The following is a 25,354-nucleotide window of genomic DNA, read 5'->3' on the forward strand; positions in this document are numbered from 1 at the left end:
CTTGCATAACCACTGCCTTAAGCATTCAGCACTAGAGATAACATTATAGGCCTCGGTTGTGTTTCAGCTCCAGGCCCAGAAAAGCAGCGATGTCAGGCCAGGAGACCCCATGGCTGATGTCAGGACCAGCTGCAAAGACTAACAACCCTCTGCCCTGGCACCAACCAATCGGTGAAGACTGTGACCTTGAAAGGTCACACCTAGAAAGATAAATATTCTGTTGAACCCTCCCCAGAACCCCCAGATAAAACCCCTGAAGACGAAGAGCCAGCTCGCTCTCTCTCATAAGCACGCCATGCCCTTTTGCACCCTCTTCTTTCCCCAGGCTCACTCTGTCTCTCCATCGCCCTCTACCTCTCCCTCCCTGGAGAGGCCAGTGCCTTCACCCTCTCCTTCCCCAGGCACATTTTTTCTGCCTTTCTTTTTTCCAAACTCCAACGGCCCTTCTTTTGCCTCTGAAACTTATTTCCTGAGCCCACAGAGCCCAGCAGGCTCACTTCTTTCATGGCTCACTCCTTCTACCTCTGCGACTTTCTACATTAATGTTTGCATGTGATTGAGTCTTGGCTCTGAATTCTTTCTAACCAGAACTGCGGCAGTGAGGTTGCTGCCGCGAGGCCCAGTTGCTGGTAACGTTCCGATGCCGTTTGCCGCTAACAGATCGATGAATGAGTGAATGAACAAATGGAGGGATCGAAAAGGAGAAAGAGGTGAAGAAAATTCCGTGAGACAGTGGCAGGCCTCATTCATAACTATATTTTATCCACACAGATATTTGATCTCTCTAGTCTGTCATAAATGCCTTGAAAGCAAGGACCTCGCCCTGTATTTCCTGCCACCTCAGAGCCCACAGTGCCAGGCCAGGTGCCACCCTGACGCTCAGCAACGAAATGGTGCTCTCCACATTTGACTTCCTTCTCTGTCACAACCCTTTGATGGCTATGGCAGGGCGGGGTAGGGGTCTTCCACCTCTTCGTGCAAAGAGGAGGACCAAGCCACAAAGGCACAAAGTGTCTGGGGGGTCTAAGTTCTGGGTCTTGGAGACCCAGCCCCTGGGGAGAATCAGTGAGAGCAGGTGGCCTTTAAAAGAGGCCCCGGAGGTCCCAGACCGGAGGGTGAGGAGAACATCCAGCTGTGGCCACGGGACATCCTAGGCTTGAGGGTCCTGTGAGCTAAAGGTATCCACAGGCATGCTTCCGTAAGATAGGTGCCCCACCACTACCTGCCACCAAACACAAGGCTGTCAGGAGCTGGGGACATTGCTCTGGAGCTGGGACGGGAGGAGCAGGTGGGAGTGACAGCCCACCCTCCCAGGAGGGGCCTTGTGGGGCAGTAGGTGTGTCTCCCTGCTCCCAGGCCAGGCTGCTCTGAGAATGTCCTCCCCAAGTCCGTCCTCCGCCTGCTTCCCCGTCTCCAGTGGGGCTGAGACAGGGGGCACTCTGAGGAGTCCCAGCCTGAGGACAGGGCCTGCAGGGAGGCAAGAGTCAGACCCTGGGGGTCAAGTGCTGGACTTTGCTCCAGTTCTGTAACTTCCAGACTTGAGTTCCTTCGAGGCCCCATCCCCTCTGTGCCTCAGTTCCCCAATGCCTGAAACGGCGTCATCGAGAGGAGCTTGTGAGTTGTCGCCTGACGGCGCCTGATAGTGCCGGCACCCAATGCGCGCTCAGTAAATACGTGCCTGCCTTCTCCCCTCCCCCATCTCCTCTGGGGCCCCTCAGTCTCCCCAGGAGTGAAATGGGGACAATGGCACCCATGCCAGCTCTGTCTTGGAGATACCATGAGACTCAGCTGAAAGAGTAGATGTAAACGCGCCATAATGCCTGTAGGTAGAAATGCGAAAGTAAGGGCAAGCTGACACGGAAGGGTACAGAGCAGCTGCCTCGAACACTCTGAGGTAAAAATACGGGAAAGTTCTTTAAGTCCCAGCCGACCGCCGGACCCTCTGTCTGCTGGGGTGTCTCCCTCCCCAGCCTTCCCGCTGCCCCACCGGGTCTAACTGTCACCGTGTCCTGCAGGTGCTAGAAAGGCTGCCCCCGTCCCCGACTCCCCCCCCCCAGCTGATGGGCCCAGAGACGGGCAGCCGCCCGAGTGCTCAGATTCCAGCCGTGCGTGCCCACCTGCTGCCACCTGCCCTGTGACAGAGAAACGCGAGCCCATGGGCCCCGCCGTGCCCTGTAAAGACTCCCGCAGAAGAGTCTGCCCACATACATCTCTTCGGTGGAGCCCCCGAGAAAGCCCACCTGGTGGAGTTAACTCTTCCTGGAGTCAAGGGGCAGCCAGAGGCCAGGTCTGTGTCTGGATCAGAATCCCGTGGGACCGTGAACCCTCAGCTCTCTCTAGACCTTGATTTTCTTCCTGTTCAAGGTGATGATTGTTTCAAGGCTTAAATAAGGAAATGTAAAAATAGAACATAACACAGTTGGCCCCAGTAAATGTGAGCCCGATAAAAGAATCTGCAAACGACTTGCTGTCTCGGGACCAGTAAGGGGCCCGGCCCGGCTTCGGGGTGAGCTTCAGTGAAGCCACTGTTCTCAGCTGGATAAAGCAGGCATGCCTGTCCCCTGTCCATGGAAGGCGAGGAGAAGAATCTTCCTCTGAGATGTGTGTGTATGGCGGGGGGTGGGGGGATTGAAAAAACAGGAGTGTGAATAGGGAAAAGAGGAAAAGGGACATCCCAAAGCTCACTGCCGAAACAGGGCAGAAATAAAAGCCAGGCTATGGCCCGCACTTACCCAGATCCGATTTCCTCACCCAGCATTCAAGGCTCCCCGCGGCTGGCCCCAGGGTAACTTCCCACACCAATCTCACCTTCTCCTCCCCTTGCCGCTCCCCTCCTCTGGCCTGGTCTGCCCATCAGGGCCTGGATGGGCCTTGCACGCCTTCCCTTCCCCACCCACGTGTGCTCGGAGATGGCCCCTCAGTCCCTGGCGCGCCCCTCCCCCTCCCCACTCAGGCCCACGCGCCCCCTCCCCCTCCCCACTCAGGCCCACAGGGCTCTCGCCCTCCCCCAGCTCGGCGCCTGCTGCTCCTCATTTTGCCCCTTTCTAGTGGGGCTTTTCGAACATCGAACCAGTCTATGCAAATAGACCGTGAGCACCACAGGGGCCGGAATGTGTGTGTGCGTTTCCATTTGCATTTACACAGAAATATTTATATAGTTAAGAACATTGGTCCACCCATTCACATCTATGTCTGCATCCGCGTGCGTATCCAGATACAGGCAGGTGAGACTCAGACGGCAGGGAGTGCGGCTCAGTGGCCGCGACCCCGAGTGCACCCCCCATTAAACGAGACTTGGCTCCGCCCCTCGAGAAATGCAGTGTCTGTCTCCTTCCCTTGAATCTTGGCTGGCCCTGTGACTTGCTTGGACAAGGAGACAGGACAATAGAATCTGGCAGATGTGAGAGGAAGTGGCTTCCCAGCCTGACTCCCAAGCACTTAGAGCTTCCCTCTCACTCCCTCAGATGAGGATTCCATGGCCCCCGCCCCACTTCTGGGGGAGGAGACACTGCCTGGAGAGAGGGGCCTGAGTCACAGCCGACAGGACCCCCAGACGTGTGGGTGAGGCTGCCTGGACCAGCTAGACCCACCCACGCCACCTTATGAGGACTGCTGCCCCTTAGGGACCCCACCTAGCGGTCTCCCATTTCTTGTCAGAATCTTCCCGAGCTGAGCCCACTACAGGCTTGGGGGGAACTGGAATGGTGGTTATTTTAGCCCCCAAAGCTCTTGATGTATAGCAAAAATGATAATATACGTGTAAGTGCCTTCGAGTGTCTATATGAATAATCGAACGCTATGTACATGTTAGCATCAGAATTGAAGTGAATAAATAAATGCGTGGATGAGTACAAAGCCTAATACACTCCACTTCTAGATTTCGTCTCAGATCTATTAATATTGAATCAAATTGGTTCAGTGGAATTGGCTTTACTCCTCTCTCTTTTTTTTCAGCAAGAGAAAAAAGTAGCCAGGGTTTGAAAGAAATCCACATTCCAGTTCTTAGGAATGTCAAGGACATGGAGAAAAGGCCCAGCCCATTGGTTTTTCTGATGCACAGAATTCTCCACGGTGGGGGTGTGAACAGGAAGCTGGGCAATGGCTGCCAGAGGCCTGGTTTTACCTCTCAGTGGTTGTGTCGTTGAGCTTGGTGAGTTTCCTCTCTCTGGGCCCCAGTTTCCTTATCTGTACGTGAAAGCTTCAGTCAGATAGCCCTCAGGCCTCTTGTCTCCGGCCTCGGGAGTTANGCTCCTCATTTTGCCCCTTTCTAGTGGGGCTTTTCGAACATCGAACCAGTCTATGCAAATAGACCGTGAGCACCACAGGGGCCGGAATGTGTGTGTGCGTTTCCATTTGCATTTACACAGAAATATTTATATAGTTAAGAACATTGGTCCACCCATTCACATCTATGTCTGCATCCGCGTGCGTATCCAGATACAGGCAAGTGAGACTCAGACGGCAGAGAGTGCGGCTCAGTGGCCGCGACCCCGAGTGCACGCCCCATTAAACGAGACTTGGCTCTGCCCCTTGAGAAATGCAGTGTCTGTCTCCTTCCCTTGAATCTTGGCTGGCCCTGTGACTTGCTTGGACAAGGAGACAGGGCAATAGAATCTGGCAGGTGTGAGAGGAAGTGGCTTCCCAGCCTGACTCCCAAGCACTTAGAGCTTCCCTCTCACTCCCTCAGATGAGGATTCCGTGCCCCCCGCCCCACCTCTGGAGGAGGAGACACCGCCTGGAGAGAGGGGCCTGAGTCACAGCCGACATGACCCCCAGACTTGTGGGTGAGGCTGCCTGGACCAGCCAGACCCACCCACGCCACCTTATGAGGACTGCTGCCCCTTAGGGACCCCACCTAGCGGTCTCCCATTTCTTGTCAGAATCTTCCCAAGCTGAGCCCACTACAGGCTTGGGGGGAACTGGAATGGTGGTTATTTTAGCCCCCAAAGCTCTTGATGTATAGCAAAAATGATAATATACGTGTAAGTGCCTTCGAGTGTCTATATGAATAATCGAACGCTATGTACATGTTAGCATCAGAATTGAAGTGAATAAATAAATGCGTGGATGAGTACAAAGCCTAATACACTCCACTTCTAGATTTCGTCTCAGATCTATTAATATTGAATCAAATTGGTTCAGTGGAATTGGCTTTACTCCTCTCTCTTTTTTTTCAGCAAGAGAAAAAAGTAGCCAGGGTTTGAAAGAAATCCACATTCCAGTTCTTAGGAATGTCAAGGACATGGAGAAAAGGCCCAGCCCATTGGTTTTTCTGATGCACAGAATTCTCCACGGTGGGGGTGTGAACAGGAAGCTGGGCAATGGCTGCCAGAGGCCTGGTTTTACCTCTCAGTGGTTGTGTCGTTGAGCTTGGTGAGTTTCCTCTCTCTGGGCCCCAGTTTCCTTATCTGTACGTGAAAGCTTCAGTCAGATAGCCCTCAGGCCTCTTGTCTCCGGCCTCGGGAGTTATTGCTGAGAATGTGTGAGCCTTTCTCGTTCAGCCCATGGCCTGTCCCTTTGAGGACAAGAACACAGGGAGCAGGGCGATACGGACGGGCAGCGCCTCTGTTTCTTCCGTGTCAGAAAGTAAGACTAAGGAAGGCCCTGGATCACACTGTCCAGCAGGAGGCGAGCTAGAGTGCGGGCATGGGCCCCACAGCCGCCCTGCGGACGTTGGCCCGGGCACCTGGGTTGCCCTGGGTCTCTCTCTGCTGTGCCTCCTGCTCTCTGGCCAGCAGGTGTAGCTGGAATTCGCAGGAGGTGATGTTTTCTTAGACGATTCTGAGTAGGCCTCGGGAATAGCTGTGTGAAAAGGTGACTTTTCATGCTGATCTACCTCTGATTGGATGTGTTCTCTGGCCTCCCTCTTTCGCCACCAGTTTCTGAGGACAATAATGGCAACTATAAGGAAGGTCTATCGTCCCGGCCGCTTCCACGGAAGCCATTGGTCCTCTCATTTTAAATCTGAGGAAATCAGAGTTCAGAGTGGTGAGCTAATTTACCCAATGTGACATAATTAGGAAGTTCAAAGCCAAGAAATATACCCGAATTTATCTGATTCCAGAACTCACTGTCTTCTTCACCAGAGCACACAGTCCCAGCATCTCCTGCCAGGACTCCTCTCCTGGCTCTGTGGCTGTGGGTGGGGAGGACTTCGCACAGAACACACAGGGCACCAGCTCCTAGGCGGCTCGGAAAACCGAGAGGGCTATGAAGAGGGCCGTCCCGTATCCACCTTGGATGGAACCTGGGCTGGGCCTGCTTCCTCCCAAATTCTATCCCTCTAGAAAATCGAGATATTGTATAAGCCAGTGGAGGACGATTAATCCGTGGCCACAGAAGCTTGGAGCCCTGTCAGGAGCCCTGTGAGATGCGGCCCCATCCCCTTCTCCCAACCAAAAGCAGTCAGAGAGTCACTACAGAGAGGGAGCGGTCCCCAACCCAGAGGAGTTACCTCTAGTCAACACAAAAATAAGCAAACATTAATGCTGAGCTTTGTGGTATCAACGTGTAGTTCACTAACGAGGAAGGGAAGGTTATTAAGGACTAAAGGGCAAAGAAGAGGTTTCATGGCACAAAAGGGTCAGAGCTGAGCTTGAAGAGTAGAGTCTGGACCAGAGAGGGAGGAAGGGCCCCCTGCCTGCAGGAACAGCATGAGCACAAGCCTGGGTGGGAGGTGACCAGGCTTACGTGGGAGACAGTGAGAAGGTGAACCTCCATGGGGCAGGGGCCTCGGAGAGGGGGTGGTGGGTGGCCCCAGCTTGGGCCAGAAAGCCAGAGGTCAGCAAAAGGGAGGCACCGGGCACCCTGGCCCCACCCACCCATCTTCTCACCTCCTAGAAGACTGAAGCCATGCCCCCCCACCCACACAAACCGACAGACAGACAAAGCATGTGAGCCCGCACACGCACGCACACGCACACACTGGTGTGTGTTTATTCCTGTCAGAAACCAGCCTGTGAGGTTGTTGTGGATTCCAGAGGAGGGTGGGGGGGCTCAGATAGCAGATTGTTGAAGCTCTAATTACATATCTTTGAGGTGGAAATTTAGCAAAACCACAGACTTGGAACAACATAAAAGTGCATAAAACAGCCTCATCCGTTCATTATGCAAAGGAATTGCTCATTTATGGAGTTTGGATTACAGTGGAGAGCTTATAAAGCAAAAAGATGGTGCTTTGTGGAATCCCATAAGCACCCACACGTTCTCATCAGGCAGGGCACACCTGTTGGATGGAGCCGAGCCGATGCAGGGGGCGGTCCCCCACCTGCCGAGGGCAGCCCCGCGGTGCCGCCGACCTCCAGGAAGGGCGAGCAAGAGCCAGGGCCACGAGGAGTGAGCTGAGAAAACAGCTGTCTGGAATGATTCCGAGATCACAGAGAGAGGGTTCCACTGAGGAGCCACTTATTGTAAAAAAAAAAAAACACAAATATTGTCGTATGGGGGACAAAAGACTCAGAAAAGGGAGGTGACATTTTGCCTTCCGCACTGGCAGAGCCACCTATTTGTGGTTCAAGGAATTCCCTGCCACCGGAGCCCCAGTTTTAAAAAATCTTGATTCTAACTCACCTCAGTTTTTCTGAATTTTATTATCTGCTTGTATTTTCCTTTACATCAAAATTACTGTGAGGAATGATTAAGCCTGAAAAAGGCATGTCTCACAGTATGTTCTGTGGAATATTAGTTTACAAGGAAAAAATATTTGGGGGTTCAATTAAATATGAACATTTGGGAAATTTCACATTAAATCCACACCCCACACCATCCCCCTTGGAAGGCAGAGTGAATGTGAACAGTAATGTGATGGGGCTCTGAGAAGTCTAGCAATAAACAAAGTTAAATTTGTTTAACTCTGTTTAACTTGGCATTTCTAAAATTGAAATAATCAAGAAACCTGTATTTTGGGGGGGTTGTCTCTTTTTATTTACAAAACACCAATTATCATCCTAAAGAACAAGTGTCTTATAAAACCAGCTTGCCTGGCTCTCCGGTTTCTATCATCTAACGGAAATTTGAGAACTGTTCAGTGATTTTTCAAGAGCTACTTCTTGAACTTTTGGTTTCCGTGGGGCCTGGTCAGGCTGCAACCTCACCCTCTTACACAGAGTTGTCTTACGTGCCCACAAAGAGATCCAACCACCAGGTTTCTGGGTGGGACCAGGGGACTCGGCAACCAGGGGCTCTCTGGGACTTGAAAAGGCATGTCCTGGTCCCCAGAAAGGGAAGGGGAGCAGAGTACTCTGGCCAGGAGCCCTCTGCCACACCTGGGGACCAAAGGAAGGCATATCAGAAGTCCTATGTGTGTTCAAAAGCAACGGTGACACTGGGTACAACCCAAAGGCTATCAACAGGTACATGGAAAAAGAAGCTGTGGTACATTGTGTGGTACATATGTGGGCCGCTCTCCATCCATCCAATGGGATGGACTGGGCCACAGACACAAGAGGGAACCCCCGCATCGTTGCCTAGTGAAGAGAAGTATGTGCTGTGTGGTTTATTCATATAAAACTCTAGGGAATACAGACTGATCAATAGTGACAGAGAGCAGGTCAGCAGTGGCCTGGAGCTGAGAGTAGAGGGAGGGAGGGGTTGCCAAGGGGCCCCAGGAAGTCAAGGGTGGGAGATGGAAATGTTCGGTACCTTCCTTGTGCGGTGATGGTTTTCTGGGTGTACACATATCCCAAACTCATTAAACTGTGCACATACATATGTGTGGTTTATTGCATGTAAGCAAAATCTCAACAGAGCTACAAACATTGAAATAAAATAAATAACAATTTTAAAATTATTTTAGAGAAAAGACTTCTGTAAAATGTTGAACGATCTGTGCCCAGCTTGCCTCTGATTAATGTTTCCGGTCATCACTGATTTTTAGATAATCGAAGTGTGACTAATACCAGGAATGGCAGACGACCAAAAGAAGTGAATGAAGGAGTCCCGGACATCGATGCGCTCCTCGCAGATGTCCCCTCCGTGTCCCTCTACAGGCCGCGTGGACTGCCTACTCTGCTGGCCCTTGATTTTTTATCATCAGTGAACAAGGCCTTGAAAGAATTTCGTCTGGTTCCTAGAAACAGCAAGGACACGGAAGAGGAAGTCTTCTTTTCACTGGCTCTTCCTCTGGCCCCGGGGACTGAGCTGGGCTGGACCTCTCGGGCTGTGTGTCCTTCGAGTGGCCGTTTCTTCTCTCTGTCTCTGCAGGGCCAGACACATCCGAGCTGTAACAGATGTAAAGGGCTAACTCTGCAAAGCCTTGCGGAAGCTAGGGCCAAAAAAGAGCTTGATCAATTCTAAAATGAAAAGTGAGACATTGTCTTGTTATTCTGACATTTTATGGTTTTTTGAATTGTTTTTCTGCCAGTGAGAAGGGTGCCCTGTGTGCTCGAAACAGAGGCTGCAAGGGAAGAGGAGAGAGAGATGAGTGGGAACAGGAAGGGGAGACGGCCACGTCGAGGGTCTTCGTATCGAATGACCGGAAGGGCCTTGGGCAGCCCTGTGACCTCAAGGGGATGCACAGCTCTGAGCCTCCTCCACAAACTAGTTATGACTAATGACCACCTAGTTATTCTTAAAAGCAAATGAAAATAAAACTTATAAAAATCCCCAGCATAATACCTAGCTTAAGGGCAAAATGTCCATCTCTTCCCCACCTTCCAGAGGCAAATAGTCTCGTAAACACAGGGTGCGGCAGAAGAAAGGCCTGCTGGAGTGTGCTTGGTGGGGTAACGATGTGGGTGTGATCATTTCTAGTTTTCATGTGGACATTTCACCTACAATGCCATGTGTTGTGCCTGAGTGTAATATTGTTATAGTACAGAAGGACATGCTTATGATTTTGTCATTAAAAGGGGCGTTATTTGTGCTGGACCCCTATAAGCTCCCTGGCAAATACAGGTGTAAGGTTTCCCAAATCCTCCGAACTGACGCAGTGCTAAAACCTAGGCCCTTCCCAAACCTTGAGGCTCCTAGTTATCTGCCTTCACTTAATAAGCCCACTGAAGGCATTCTCCCCTGGTGACCCACAGCCATGGGAAGGGAACCCACAATGGGACATGGCAGGGCCTCCCTCCCCACGCTGGGTCTTTCCTTCCAGCCCACCCTTCCAGGCTCTACTGGCCTGCTTCAGGTCCGTTGCCCTTGGCTGCCCACAGCCACACTCCACCGTCAGCCTGTTGCCTTCCCCGCCTTCCCCTCCTTGCTTTCGAAGAGACAGCCCAACTCTATGGCACCTCCAGAGGTCAGGATGAGGCGTCGCTCTAGGAAACAGAGCTTTGTGTGTTCCGATAAGTCAAGACTACGAGAGCCAACTGTCTCTTCGGGTTGCGTATTTGTTTCCTGTGCCAACAAAGTACTATGCAGTGGGTGGTTTAAAGTAAGAGGAATGCACTGTCTCACAGCTCCGGCAGCCAGAGTCGGACTCCAGGCGTCCACAGGCCCACTCTCTCTGCGGGTCTAAGGAGGGGCGTTCCTTGCTGACCCAACCTCTCGCTGTTACTGGCGTTCCCTGGAGTTCCTTGGCTGAAGACGCGTCACTCTACGCTCTGCCTCACCATCATGTGGCCTTCTCCCTGCACACCTTTCTGTCCGAGTCTCTGTGTTCTTTCTTTTTCTCAAAAGGACACCAGTCAGGTCGGATTAGGGCTGACCTAATCCAGTGTGAACTCAATTTAATTATTGTACATCTGCAAAGACCTTATTTCCAAATAAGGCAATTTTCTGCGACCTGGGAGGATATTAATTTTGGGAGGACACTATTCAACCCAATACAGAGTCCTCAATGTCCAACCCATTTCAAGAGATTGAACTGTAGAGACTAAAGTGACTTGGTCTAGATTGTATGGCCAACGAATGACAGGGCTTAGGCTGGAGCTCAGGCCTTTGCTTCACACCCAGGGTGACTTTTAAGGCACCCATATGTCTCCAAGGAGCACCAATTTGGCTCCGAGCTGAGGGTGAGGAAAATGGAGGATTTTGTTTCTGGAAGTTTTCTGTGCTGGGGTGAGGTTTATCATAATGGCCAGTAGGTGCTGGGCTTTGGGCGCATGACCTCCAACACCTGTGATGGTGTTAACACTCTCAGAGAGCTTACCATGGGCCAGCCTCCATTCTTAGCGCTGAAACACATATAAACCTCTGTAGCCCTCCCAACAAGCAAGGTCTGTCTGGGTCCCAAAGCCCATTACCTCCCTGCAGCCCCGAGTTGCCCAGATGAGAACTGGGAGTGGAAACGGCCCTTTAGACAACCCCCCACCCCAGACAAATGCCTATGAGTAATTTAAAGCTCCAGTGGAATTTGAAAATGTCCACCTAGGCTGGAAACGGGGTAACCGCAAAGGACAGCTGTCTATCCAAAACCCGGCCGCCAGCCCATCAGCTGGGAACCTCCCAAAGCCGCATCTTTGGATGTCCCCACAGACTGAGACAAGGATGGCCAATTAGGTCCGTTCCGGCTGACGGCTGTGGTTTCCAGCCAGGAGAGCCGACAGATGTGCCGGTCAGGGTGCAGATGTGGGGCAAAGCTCTGTGGCGAGCTGCTGCTCCGAGACACGGCAGGACAGAGAGAAGAGCAGCCCGGGCCATCTGTGCAAACGGCCCTGGCTCACCACTCATCACACGCTGGGGACTGTGGGCAGTAATTAACAATCGTCCATGGCAACAATTAAAGCCAAGTAAAGGGCTCAGTGGGACACGATGAGGCTCAGAGAGGGACTGCAGGGCAGGGGGGTGGGGGAAGGAGGAGGACATCTCTTCCTGGGCCTGTGGGGACAGAAAGTGCCTGGGGACGCCAGGGGGAATAAAAAGGGATCAGGAGTTTCCTCTGCCTCAGCCGCGCCCTCAGTAATGACAGCTCTTATTCGTGGAAAGGCAGATGGGAAGGACCGAGGCTCTGGCAAGGATTTATTTTGAGGTCACACCCTGGGCTGCTGGACCAGGATTTTAGAGGAGTCCGAACAGATTGCTACTTGCGTCTACTTGGCACATCAGAGACCCAAGCGCTCATCTCATTTGTAAGGACATTAAGGGGGCAGCGAAGCAACGGGCGCTGACCAGGAGCCTTGAGATCCCGCAACGTTCTGCCATTGTCTTGCTACGTGACTTTGGATAAACCCTTCACCTTCCCTGTGTCTGAGATCCCCCATCTCTCAAGTGAGGGTGACCCAACATGTCTGTCCTTCTCTGCGGGCTGTTGTGAGACTCAGATAGGCGGGCACACGGAAGCGCTCTGACAAGCACTGTTCGAGAAGTAGGGACAGGAAGCACCGATGACTAAGAGCCAAGGGGAGCCCCTCAGCCACTCCCCATCTACGGGAAACTGGGAGAGTCACCATAAAGCTCTACAAGAGCCCTCAGCCTTGGGTCATGGAGGTTTTTGGTTTGGGGGTTTGTTTTGCAAATCTAACCAAAGTGATGGACCCAAGGACCCAGAAAAACACCCAAGGAAGCAATAAGGTTTGCACATGATCTCAGAAGCTTTTGGCCTCTCTATTTGTGAGCCTCCAGTGCACCCCTAGACCCCCAGGACAAAGTGCCTGTCCTGGGGCAAGGGCCCCCCAGCAGCAGGCCAGATCCCGGTGAAAAACCTCGAGAAAGGACGTCTCATTTGAAGGGGACCATTCGCCCCAGGCAGACTGAAGGTGAGGCAATACATTCCTCCTTGTCTCTGTGGGGATCACCATGGGGGTCCGCCCGCACACCACCCATGTGCTGGTCAGGCAGTGCGGGGGGGGGGGGGGGGGGAGCATCCGNGGGGGGGGGGGGGGGGGGGGCGGAGCCTGCAGCCTCCCTAAACCTCTTCTAGGCTCTAGCTCATCCCTCTCCAGCTTGTCCTTCCATATGTTCCCGTCTAGGTCCTGTCTTTCAGGAATTCAGCAGAATCTCCGGGCGCAGAGAGCCACCCACCATCCCCACGCAGTCCCGGATCGGTTTCCTTTTTATGTCTTTGCTGCCACTCCAGTGGGACTCGGGAAGCAGGGGAGGCAAACACGTGGATGCAGGCTGGAGCCAGAAGAGCCTCTTTTTTTTTTTTTTAGATTATGTAAATCTCCACCAGCTNGGGGGGGGGGGGGGGGGGCGGAGCCTGCAGCCTCCCTAAACCTCTTCTAGGCTCTAGCTCATCCCTCTCCAGCTTGTCCTTCCATATGTTCCTGTCTAGGTCCTGTCTTTCAGGAATTCAGCAGAATCTCCGGGCGCAGAGAGCCACCCACCATCCCCACGCAGTCCCGGATCAGTTTCCTTTTTATGTCTTTGCTGCCACTCCAGTGGGACTCAGGAAGCAGGGGAGGCAAACACGTGGATGCAGGCTGGAGCCAGAAGAGCCTTTCTTTTTTTTTTTTTAGATTATGTAAATCTCCACCAGCTCCACCAGGAAAGCCGGACGGGAGGCACCACCTTGCTGTGCTTTTGCAGTATCACGTCAGGCCATCCACCTGCCCATCCATCAGGGCCCCTGAGTGCCAGCGTCCGCACACAGCACTGTCCCTGCAGTCCTGAGCTGGACTCAGCGGGGGCATGACAGCAGCTACCAGTGCTCGATTGAGTCACCTTAAGCTGCAAGGTCTCACTGTCCAGGGGACCAGTCCCAGTGTGAGCATGGTCCCCCAGGGCTGACATGACCAGTTGACTAATGTACTCTCCCGTGAGACTGGCTGGTCTCTGCTCTCTGGGCAGTGGCGAGCACTCCCTCTATGTGCAGGCAGGTGGGCTTGCACCCGAATGCAGCACAGCCAAGGTCAAGAAAGCAGCCTCCGGAGGTGCACACCAGCTGCGTGACATCGCACAAGACCCCTTGCCCTTCTGTGCCTCAGCACCACCCACTGTAAAACAGGCACAATGTTGATACTTACCTACTTCATATGGCCGATATGAAAATCAAATGGGCTAATGCATACAAAGCGCCCAGAACAGTGTCTAGTAAGCCCAGTAAGTACTCACTAAATGCAGCAACAGAACCAATAGAACACGTGCATGTGCGTGTGTGAAGGCATTAGCTCACTCGGTTACGAGGACTGGCAAGTTTGAATTCCACAGAAAGAACCTGGGGGCACATGTAGGGAACAGCTTCTCCAGACGTAGAATGTAGCTCAGCACCCACGTGGAAAACCAGTGGGGAGCATGGCGGCACGCAAGACCAGGTCCGTGAAGTTCTCCCATGGGAAATCAGGCCTGCTTTATCCCTAGGCTGCTTTGTGACTTGCTCTTGCTAAAACTCTCTCACCCTGAGTTCAGGCACAAGCCTTTGCTGCATGTCTTTAAAGTAACTTCCTGAAGTCTGTGCTAATTCTCCCAAGGACTGAAGTGTAACCAGACCTGTTACTCTTATCCTTCCCTTGCATTTGCAACATTTTTCAATGGACTGAATTTACAAGTTTGGGTCCTAGCAGCGCTTGGGTGCCCCCTTGTCTTAATCCTTCTTTGTGCTTTATGGTGTATATAGAGGTTGTTTTCTTGAGATCATATTTAGGAATAGCAAATAGTAGATTTCACGGGCTTAACAACTGAGATCGAATTCAAAAATAAAAAAGGGGTAGATGTTGGGAACCACCCTGCCTGGTTTCAGGAGCTGTAACCCTCCATGGCTAAGGCTGAGTGAGCGACCTTCAGACCATAAGCCACTAAGGAGACAAAGCTTATCTCCCTGGCAGGAGCGGCGCTTCTGCTCCTTTTACTTCACCCTGCCTGGCCCCCAATGCTTGATCTGTTAACCAATGACGAGTAAGATTCCCCAAGGGGGGAATGACCTAAGACAGGCACAATCACAGGGAGGCCCCAGGGAAAGACTCAGGGGGCTATAGAAAAGGGCTGATGGACCCTCGCCCCTCAGCTTTATCATAGCCTGAGTCCTCGTTCTGTCTGCAAGAAGTCTCTTAATCTCTTGGCTGCCTTACTTCCCCTGCCTGACTTAAGCCTGAAACAATGACAGAGGGTGGTGCAGCCCTGTGCTGGAAAGGGCGGGTTCCCCAGGTGATCAGGCCTAAGAAAGAATATGTAAAATCCTGTGAAACCTGCTTTGTTTACAATGCTCTCAATTAAATGATAGGGGTCTGAGCAGGAAATGAGTTTGTTTCCCAAAGTTTTGTTGCCCTTAATCTAATAGACCCTGACTCAGAATAAGCCCTCCTAGTTCTTTGTGTGCTATCTATTGTTTGATCCTTACTGTCTGACACTGATTAATGAGCTTTACCTATATTCCTGTGCAAAATGAACCCAATAAAAGCTTCTCAAGGCCAGGGTCAGAGCCCTCTCCCCTTGAGAGAGTAGCCATGCCACCCCTTTCCCCCCACAGGGCTGTCCGTGTGAATGTCTCATTTCATCCATAACGCTGCAGACACTGCAGGCCGGTGTGTGTGTCAGGCAGGCGAGGGTAAGGGGAGTTTGCTCTGCATCTATCACCGGCCTCCCCTCCTCCTCCCTTCCCACGCCCCTGCTTCTACCTCCAGGCCACACACACTAGCGCCGGGCAGTGTGCAGGCCACGGGGGTGGTGCTCCCAGTCTCAGGCAAGGCAGTCCCTGGGCCCTGACCCGACTCGCAGGCCCTCTTTAGTATCGGGGGACATCACACACTCACATTCAGATTGGTACATTTGACGGAATTGTTGATCTCTTGAAAGTGAGAGGGAGAGGCTGAGTGGCCGGGGGCGGGCATGTGCTGGCATCTATCACCTGCGTTGGCACCCTGGTGTGACCCTTAAGAGCGCTGGACCTCAGGTGAGACACCCCACTTCTCTGGGCCTTAGCTCCCTCACCTGGGAAACGGTGCCATTAAGAGTACCTCTCTCCCAAAACTGCTACCAAGAACCTGGGGGATAATCTGCACCCTGTTACTCTGCTTGTTTGATCTGGTTCAACTTTTTAAAAATTTATAGGGAAAGAGAGAGAGAGACAGGTGACTGGCCAGAAGGGTCCCTGCAGCCCGGGGACCAGCGCATCCCAGGCCCCTGGTTCAGAAACCTCCTTCTCTGCAGGGCACTGAATGGCCTGCAGCACACTCTAGGGCATGCCCGCATCCCCAGGAGGCCTGCCACAAGTGATTATCACCTTAATGTTAGTAATGTTAGAATTGGTTTGCCACCTTTAAAAAAAATGAACTCTGGTTAGAAAGGAGTGCAGATTGGGGTGGGGGAGGGCAGGCTCACGCCTGTGATTCTGGCAGCCCTGCCTCAGAAAACAGGGTGTCCCCTCTCCCAACGTCAGGAACAACACTGCTCCCAAACCCCCTGCTGTGTGCTCTGACTGCCCCGGAGGAGTCTAGGCAGAGCTCACAACCCCAGACTGGCTCTGTCACAGGCCTGGGCGTCCAGCTGGCAGAAAGAAAGACCATTTCGAAGGCCCCAGCAGTTGCCCAGGCAGGACAAGCATGGGGCATTCGTTCGTTCATTTACTCTCTCACTCAGCACAGATGGTGAATGAGCCCCTATTCTGTGTCTGAGGTGAATGTCGGTCCCTGGCCTGAGGCAAAGGCTGCTCCTAGGCTCCTGCCCCACCCGGCAGCCTCCCAGGCTCCTGATGGTGGAGGGCGTTTAATCTTAGCCTTGAACGCTCAGGGCTCAGGACCCACACCATCAAGCCAAGGAGGGAGATGGAGCCAGAAAACCTGCTGACAACTGGAAGGGAGGCTTTGGCTGAATACAGAGCTCCTCCCTCCCCTGCTTCTTGGCGAGAAAGTGAACAGAGTAGCTTGTTGTTCTTCTTAATTAAACCCTCTGAATTTAAACCTGCTTCTCTGAGCAACTTACTGAGGGAACAGTGGACTAAAGACAAGGTAAGAAGGAACCTATTCTGTCAAAGAGAGGACGCCATCTTTTGATTATTCAACCCACATTTTCGAGGACTCACTATGGCTTTAAAATGGTATTTTATTTACTCTTCATGAACTCCGTGAAGGCGTAAGATTACAAGGATATGGCTGCTCACTGCCCATGGAAGACCAGAGAGAAAGGGCTGGGATTCGAACCAGCCCTGGGGCCCAGAGCCCGGACCTGCGGGGGCGGGGGTTGGGGCCCTCCCTCCTCAGATGCGTTGCAACTCATCTCCATGAAGAGACCCGCCCCCTCGGCAGAAGTCCCCACCTGTCTAGCAGGGACAGTGACCAACTCGTCCAGTGTCCCGCCAGCCTCTCCTGTGCGGGAAAACTCACCAGACCGAAAGTTACTGTGAAGTCCGTGGCGCTTTAAAACAGACCCATATTTTAAGGATCACAACAGCATCCACACTCGTGTGCAAAGAGTTTCACGGGGGCATGTTACTCATTCACTCTGACGAAAACACTCCCCTCACCCAGGAACCAGAAAAGCCTTTATTTAGATCATTGCCCTGGGACAGTAGCGGGGGGGGGGGGGGGGGGGGGGGGGGGNGGGGGGGGAGATAATGGGGGAAAGTGGGAAGGGGTTTCAGGAACATGTGTAAGGGGCACATGGACAAACCCAAAGAGGGGTAGGGTCAAGGGTGGGAAGTGGGGATGGCTTGGCGGGGGGATTGGTGGGGGGCAGTGGAGATAACTGTACTTGAACAAGGATTAACCAAAAAGAGTGATCCCCTGGAAGTTCAGTGCCTGGCTGACGGTGCCTCTTTCCATCCCACCCTCCCTCCCACCTGCAGCACCAGCAGAGCGCTCTTGGAAGGCAACTCTTGCTTTTCTTTTTTTTTTTTAGGGGGTGGGGCGTCTGGTTTATTACAAGCTAGACTTGTACCCCCAGAGCAGGCACTGTTATCCTCACAGGGCCGTGGGCCCGAGCTATTCCAACCATCTCTCCTTTTCCATAAGAATAAGTAACACAATGGCACATTTACCTGTTTTTACTCATTTATTTACTCTTCAGGTCAGCCCGGGGGGGTATATGACTGTCATTTTCCTCAGAACGGTGAGGCTCACAGGCTTAAGCAACTCGCTGAAGGTTGCTGAGCTAGTGAGAAAGCAAGATTCAAATGCAGGTTCATTCTTTCCCTGCCCTGCAGCCTCCCCCTCCCTGTCTGCCTGCCTCCTCACCTTTCTGTCACCTCCCTTACGGCCATGAGATGTGAGTCTCCTGAAAGCTCAGGACAGGTGCTGGGTTTGGTTGAGCGAGCAGAAGGCCCCCTGCCTGCCGTCTCAGTCCACACGGCCTCGCTGTCCAGCCAGTTGGGTTTCTAGGGCACCACACCTGTGGCAACCCAATTGCTGATGGGGGCTGTCCTGCTCTCCATGTCTTGTCCCTTCAGAGGCTTCAGGAGGCACAGGAGTGGCCTCTGTGTGGAGGGAGTGACAGTGTCAGGGAGCAAAGATTGAGGGGGGCAACCGCGGCAGGGGAGCCGCTACAAAGGGCACTCGGGCCAGCGCAGGGCAGAGCTCTCTCCTGCCTGCGTGCTCCAGAGCGCTGCCCTAAAGCCTTGGGCCGGACACACAGGGCTGGGCAACTGCTTCCTTTGCTCTCTCTGGGCACAACCTTCCCCTCCAGGAAACACCCTCCCACGGGCCCCTCAGCTGCTATCCCCCCTGTGGTGCCCAGGGGTCCAGCTTCCCTGGCCAACCTGCCCCCAAGGAGAGCTCTCCACCCCCACCCCACCCACCCCACAAAGATCTCAGCAGCAGAGCCAGCTGCTGCTCTGACATTAATCACTTGTGCCCTCCAAGCACCCCAGGTGAATGGCCAAACAAACAGCTGCCTAACAAAGAGGAGTCTCTTCCCCCCCCCCCCCACCCAATGTGGCTGACAATGAAACAGAGTTCACACCTTGAGGCGGAAAGGCCGTGGCCCATCTGCTCCTTCGCCCTCCCCCTTCCACTCTCCACAGTCTCAGGCAGGAGACGGCTGGCTGGGCAGAGGCCTCTAGAGACCCCCTCCCGGACTCTCCAGAGTGAGGAGCCCCCGCGAAAAAAGGGCTGAGGGGGCCATCTGTGCCCGAGCTGCCAGAATGGGGGAGGCAGTGCCCCGGCCTCCAGGGGCCTCCAAGCTGAGGAAACTCTGCCAAGCACCACCCCCCACCCCACACCAAATATCACCAGCCATTCTGCTGCCCCCACCTGCCAGAACCTGAGGCAAGCTGATCTGCATCCACACGGGGAACAGCAAATGCAACGGGCGTGGGCAGGCAGGAAGTCTGGGGCCACTGATTCTGCAGCCGCCCGCAGGATCCAGAGGATTCGGGCAGGCAGCCGCACGGGGTGGGGGGCGGGTTGCAGGGGGGCGGCGCGTGATGACAAGGAAGAATAAGGAACAGAAACTGAGGGTGAGCCTCCCATCTCTCCCCTGAACAAAAAGGGGTGTCAGGGATACTGAGAAGAGGGAGCAGAGAAGAGGAATCCTGCAGTTTCAGGGACACAACCTTGCCTTCCACAAAATTCTAGAGTAAAACAGACCCTAGAGCTCCTTTCATCTGAGCCTTTTGCTGATGAGGAAACCGACGCTCACGAATGTGAAGGGCAGGGTCACAAATGTCAAGGGCAGGGTCACAGCGAGCTCTGGGCAGATTTGGGGCAGGAAGCCATCTCTCCTGAACCCCCAGCCAGCGCTCCCCTCCCTCACCCTCTGTTGTCCCTCAGTGTGGCCTCCTCCGCAGGAGCCGATCCCCTTCAGTTCCGTGCCTCAGTTTCCCTGCAGAGAGACTACTCTGCAGGGTAGGAAGGGAGAAATAAGAGGACGGGCAACGTGTGTGGGAAACGGCCCTGGAAGTGGCTGTCCAAGGGCCCTCCACCTTCAAGGAGAGGGCGTACCCCCTAAAAGCCTGCCCTCCCCCCAGCAGCAAGCATGACTGGGGTCCTCAGACAGGAGGAGCTGTGGACTCAGACCTCTGCGCTGACATTCACTAGCTCAGCCGCCTTGATGTAGCGTTTACCCCTTTGATCTCCTGATTCCACATGTGAAATATATGTACAGAAAAACCAACGTCAACCCTGGCCGGTGTGGCTCAGTGGGTTGGGTGTCATCCCACAAACTGAAAGGTCACAGGTTCGATTCCCAGTCGAGGCACATGCCTGGGCTGCAGATTCGGTCCCCCACTGGGGTACGTGCAAGAAGGCAACCAATCGATGTTTCCCTCTCACATCGATGTTTGTCTCCCTCCCTTCCCCTGTCTCTGGAATCAACAAAAGAAAGAAAAATAAACAAGATGAGCATCGATGTGAAGAGTGTATCTATTTTTAAAATACTGCCTTGACAGCTATTGGTTGGACCTATCCCTCATACAGGGCTATGATTGGAGAGTCATTGAGCATTCACCATTATCCCACACACCCAGACTTCCAACCCACCCCACACTGAGAGGGAGGCCTGCATGAAGGTAAGTGATGCAGATTCCTTGAGATTGGGACCATCCCCGCATGTACAGTTGCTTCCCCTGGCTCTCTTTATGGACAGGTGACCGTAACATGATCACCCTTCCCTTGTGCCTGCCCCCCACAAATGCTCTCCCTCCCAGCTGTCCAAGCGCCCCACCCCTAGCCCCCACCACTGCGGTGCAGACCTTCTCCCGGAATACCCCAGCCCTCCCTGGCGTTCTCTGTCTCTAGACTCTCGCTGCGATCCAGCATCTCATTTTCTTTCATCAGATCTTTAAATGAGATTGTAAGTTCCTAGAGGCCAGAAATCACGCCTTGTTAATTTTTAAATCTTTGTGGGGGCCTAGTGCAAAGCCAAGAATTTGTATTAACCAAGGGGTCTCGGTTTGCATGAGGCCATTTTCCTGCACTCTAGCGCTCCTATTCCAGGTTCTTCTATAAACAGGCAAAAAGAAACTATTGCTCCTAAGATGTGGTACCGAGGAGAACATATCCACTTGCTGAAAGATCAGAAGCTTCCTATGTTTGTTCATTCATTCCTTCATTCATTCAGGAGGGAGAGCTCCCATGCCTGCCAAGCATAATTTATGCTGACGGATCTTCGGACAGAGATGAGCAAAAGCCTGGGAGACTCCACCAGACCTTGAGACAGAGCCAGCAAAGGCTGAGGAGTTATTTATACCAATAGTAAGTGTTAGATGCTTTTCATGCATGAATGATTCCAAGAGCTTTGCCTGTGTTCGCCCCTATGACCCATTGAAGTAGGGGCTGTCATTATCCCCTCTTTGTAGATACTGACACTGAGGCATAGAGATGTTAAGTCACTCACCCAGGGCCTCACGCTAGAAACCTGCATGGTCAGAAGGAAGCAGACTGTCTGGCCCAGAGCCCACGTGGCTCTGGCACATCCCACACTGCACTGTATCTCAGGTCAGAGTCACAGGGCACTGGAGGGGGCAGGGACACAGCGAAGGGCCTGATGTCACTGAGCAACTGCAGAGCCCAGCGAAGTGGGGGACGGAGGAGTCAGAGGCTCCTCCTAGCCCCTGTGAGCCTTCTGCTTTCAAGGACATCCTGAGCCACCCTGCGAGCTGCCACCTGGAGCTCAGCTGACCCAGGGCTTCCTAGAGGCAGCCCAGCATTCCTGAGGTTAGCGGGGCTCCCAACACGGGGCCTGATCGCCCCCCAAACCTGCCCTTTCCATTTCTGTGCAATTCTGCCCTGCTCTGGTCTTGTAGAAACCCCAAAGGCCCCCACTTTCAGATTACCATGTGGGAAAACAGACCCCAGAGTCTGTTTTCCCTGCCCTGTGGGAGTTCAGTTGCAATGCAAAGGGAGAAGCCCAGTGAGAACTTGAAAGATAATCGGAAAATGGTAAAAATGAGGGTGGATCCTCATAGTATTACTTGCTGAGAAAACTGGGGTTACAGCAAGGGGTCCACCACCCCTTGGGCAGATAGGGACCCATTACCCTGGTGGGTCCCTACCCTTAAAGGGAGAATATCAGCGTTGCTCAAATAGACCCGAAGTTGCCCAAATAGGTTCTCAGAACGAGAGTTCCTAGAAAACCTTCACCAGTTGTTGGTTCTCTCACCACTCGTGGAAAATCAGCACCTACTTCATGTTGTCAGAGCAAGTGTGGGCCCAAGGGAGCACAGAGCCAAGGGAGCTTTCACTCCTGATGGTGTAAGCCTAGCAGCTCAGTGGACGGTGTGCAGCAGGGCCTCCCGGGGAAGCCTTCAGTGGATATGGGAGGAGCTGGGGACCCAATCTCTCCATGCCAACACCCGCAAGGGGGTTCGGCAGTTCCAGCTGCGACTCACCAATGCCAACCCCCTGCTGACGCAGGGGCGCAGGAGAGGGACGGATTGTCGTGACTCACGTTCACTCCAGTGCACCAGTGGTTGTTTCCCATGGCCTACCAGGATGCAGCCCCCGCCCCGCGCCTCTCTGACTTTTCCACCCACCACTCTCCCCTGGCTCACTTGGCTTCAGCCTCACTAGCTGCCTTCTTGCTCCTTGAACATACCCAGTGTGCCCCAGGGCCCTTGCACTTGCTGTTTCATCTGTCTATAATAGTCTTCCCCCAAATATGTGAATAACTTGATCTTCCTTTTGATTTCTGCTCAGATGTCAGCTTATCAGATAGGTGACCTGACCTTCCCATGGACAATTCTCAGGGCAGCCCCCTTGCATACCTTAGTGTTGCTGTATTTTCTTCAGATAATCATGGCCACCTGAGACCTCTGCATCTGTCCATGGCCACCTGAGACCTCTGCACCTGTGCATGGCCACCTGAGACCTCTGCATCTCTGCATGGCCACCTGAGACCTCTGCACCTGTGCATGGCCACCTGAGACCTCTGCACCTGTGCATGGCCACCTGAGACCTCTGCACCTGTGCATGGCCACCTGAGACCTCTGCATCTGTGCATGCTAGGGGCTGTTTGTTTCTGGATCTCTGTGCCTGAAACAGTGCCTGACACCTAACAGGAACTAAGGATGCTCAGAGTCCAGCTGAATTCCCCTCCCTTGGTCTCTGAACCAGGCCAGTAGTTTCCTTTCTTATTGTCCCTGTTCTTTGTTGTCTGGACCCATAAGTGAAATGTGGAAGGGGCTGTTTCTCATAGCCATGGGGCGATCACAGCCCTTGATAACAAGGCTTCACCTCTGTTCCTGCCACCCTGGGGTGAACCCTCCATCCCACCACAACCTCTTCCGGCTCCTTCTCACCTCTGCCCCCCACCCCGGCTTGTGCCATGCTCCCTGCCGGCCATGAACTCCCCTTTGCTTCTCTAAAGCCCACTCGGACTTCCCCACTACACTCTGCCTGACCCTTCACTCTCTGTCTGGGAACGGATTCCTCCAGCCTCTGGGCCCCACGTCTCCGCCATCTTGTTCGGCACCAGAAGTTTAAAATGTGCTGATCTCACGTCTTCATCAGGCTGTGGTTCTTCCAGGACAAACAGCACGCCTTCCACAGCCTCTGTCTCCTCCTGGAACAAAGGCCATGCCAGAGAGCGTACTTCTGCAGCAACTAATTTGTCAAAAAGTAAATAAAGCTATAAGGCACCATGGGCAGCATTTCTCTGTTGCGGATGTGGCTCCCCTACTTCCATGCTGGTGTCACTCAGATCACTGAGTGAGACACAGAAAAGCCTGGGAAGAGAAGGTCGAAGGCAGAGATCCTGTGCCCATTCGGTCACTTAGCACCCACTCGGGGCCCAGCACGGCACTTGTCAGCCTGAAGACAAATTCTAGGATCCCAGAGCACTGAGAGAGCTGGAAGCTCCCTTGGGCAGCAGCTGGGTCAAACCCTGGTGTCAGCTCGGTGCTTAGGCACAAGCAACAGACGCTGACACAGGCCCACCTGGCAGAAGAGGAGTGTGTTGAAGGGATGGTGGGAGAGTTGAGAAAGCGACTGGAGCTCTGCTTCCAGGGGCAAAGCCCAACGTCGTGGTCAAAAGAGTGAACTGTTGCTACCTCACGGGCACTGGACTTTGCAGCTTATCCTGTGGCTGCTGCTGCCGGGGACACAGTGACTCTCCAGGAGGACCCGCCACTGTCCTTGCGTCCTTTCAGTCCAGATTCTGGCCGGTGCACATCTGATCCGGAGAATCAAGTCAGCAGTCCCCGCCCAAGCCCAAACGCAGGGCAGAAAACGGGCGTATTTTCACCCTCTTTAGTGAGATGTGGACTCTGCTTCTGACCAAAAACGTTTAGGTGAGGGACTCAGCCAATGCAGGAAGGGATTCATGGGCAATGTCCCTCTACCCCTCATACTGCCACAGAGGCAACAGCGATTCGTAGAGATGGAGCGAATGACCGAGGTCACATCATAAATGACAAGTGAGGACAACAGTCCATGTCTCCTGACTCCATGTCTTATATTCTTTCCACTCACCTACGTGTAAACAAAGGAACTAGAGTGAGAGTTAACAAAGGAAACCTCAACTAAGATGGGATCTGGGAGGGCCTGAAGAAGGAGCCCTCCCGCCCTGCCGCTCGTCAGTGACGCCCGCAGAAAGAGAGGAGCCTCGTCCCTGGCCCTCCCAAACAGGAAGTGCAGCTACCTTCCAGCCCCGACCGGGTGAAGGAGATTTTCCTCTTGCCCAGCAACGATCCCAGCCGACTAAAACACCACAGCTCAGCTCATAAGGAGCTGCAGTCCTCTGAACTCTCACTTTCCTCCTATGAACGTTCATTTTTCTCTTGCTGGTGACTTCCTGCCCAACCCTCTTCCTATAAACCCCGCCTTCCACCTCGTACAACCCCTGGGGGTATCTCTCTGCTTTCTCGATGAGATGCTGACTGATTCAAGAATCGTTTAATAAAGCCAATTAGATCTGCAAATGTATTCCGTTATAGTTTGGTTATTAACACTTAAAAAGTTAGAGGCAAAGCAGGACCAATCCTCGGGAGCAATTGGCCGATGATTTGTGTCCCTGGCAGCTCTTTAAGGTAATAACTGTCTCTTAGGCTTGACCACTGCTCTCCTTCAACATTCACGTCTCGCAGCAGACATCACCTCCCCTGGAGCAGCTCTCCTGAGTCACCGAGCTCCTTGGTGTCACTGCCGCAGGTGTCACTGTTTCTGTTGCAATATCAACGGATGTGTCCGATTCCCCACCAGGCTGCGGGCAATCTGAGGTTCAGTACTGACCCAGGAAGCAGATGTCGTGGGTGTGCACTGGGACCCTGCAGGGCAGTCCCATCTACCACAGCCCCCCTGCCTGCAGTTACTGACCCCCCTTCCTGGGTCAGTGCTGTACCTGTCTTTTACCTCGTGTTTTCACAATGCCTAGAATCGCCTCCTCCAGGCTTCCTTGTGAAGGATCCCGGTGACTGCACAAAACACAAGCCTCCGAGGCCGGCCCTTGAGGTGGCCTCACAAAATCTTGGCCAGCTTTCCCCCTGGTGGGCGGTAGAGAACAAAGGGCAGAGCTGGCAGAGCAGATGTGCGAGGCCAGGAGGCAGAGGTCTAAGCTGGCCAGCTCCTGATGGGACAACAAGTGCAGCCAGGTGCCAGATGGCAGGAACCACTCTTGGTTTCTCGGCCCTTGGAAACAACAGGAAGGGGCCAGGCAGGGATGCTGAGTCAGC

Source organism: Sturnira hondurensis, unplaced genomic scaffold (assembly GCF_014824575.4).
Source record: "Sturnira hondurensis isolate 20B ecotype Veracruz unplaced genomic scaffold, ASM1482457v3 Scaffold0020119, whole genome shotgun sequence".
Taxonomy (NCBI): domain Eukaryota; kingdom Metazoa; phylum Chordata; class Mammalia; order Chiroptera; family Phyllostomidae; genus Sturnira; species Sturnira hondurensis.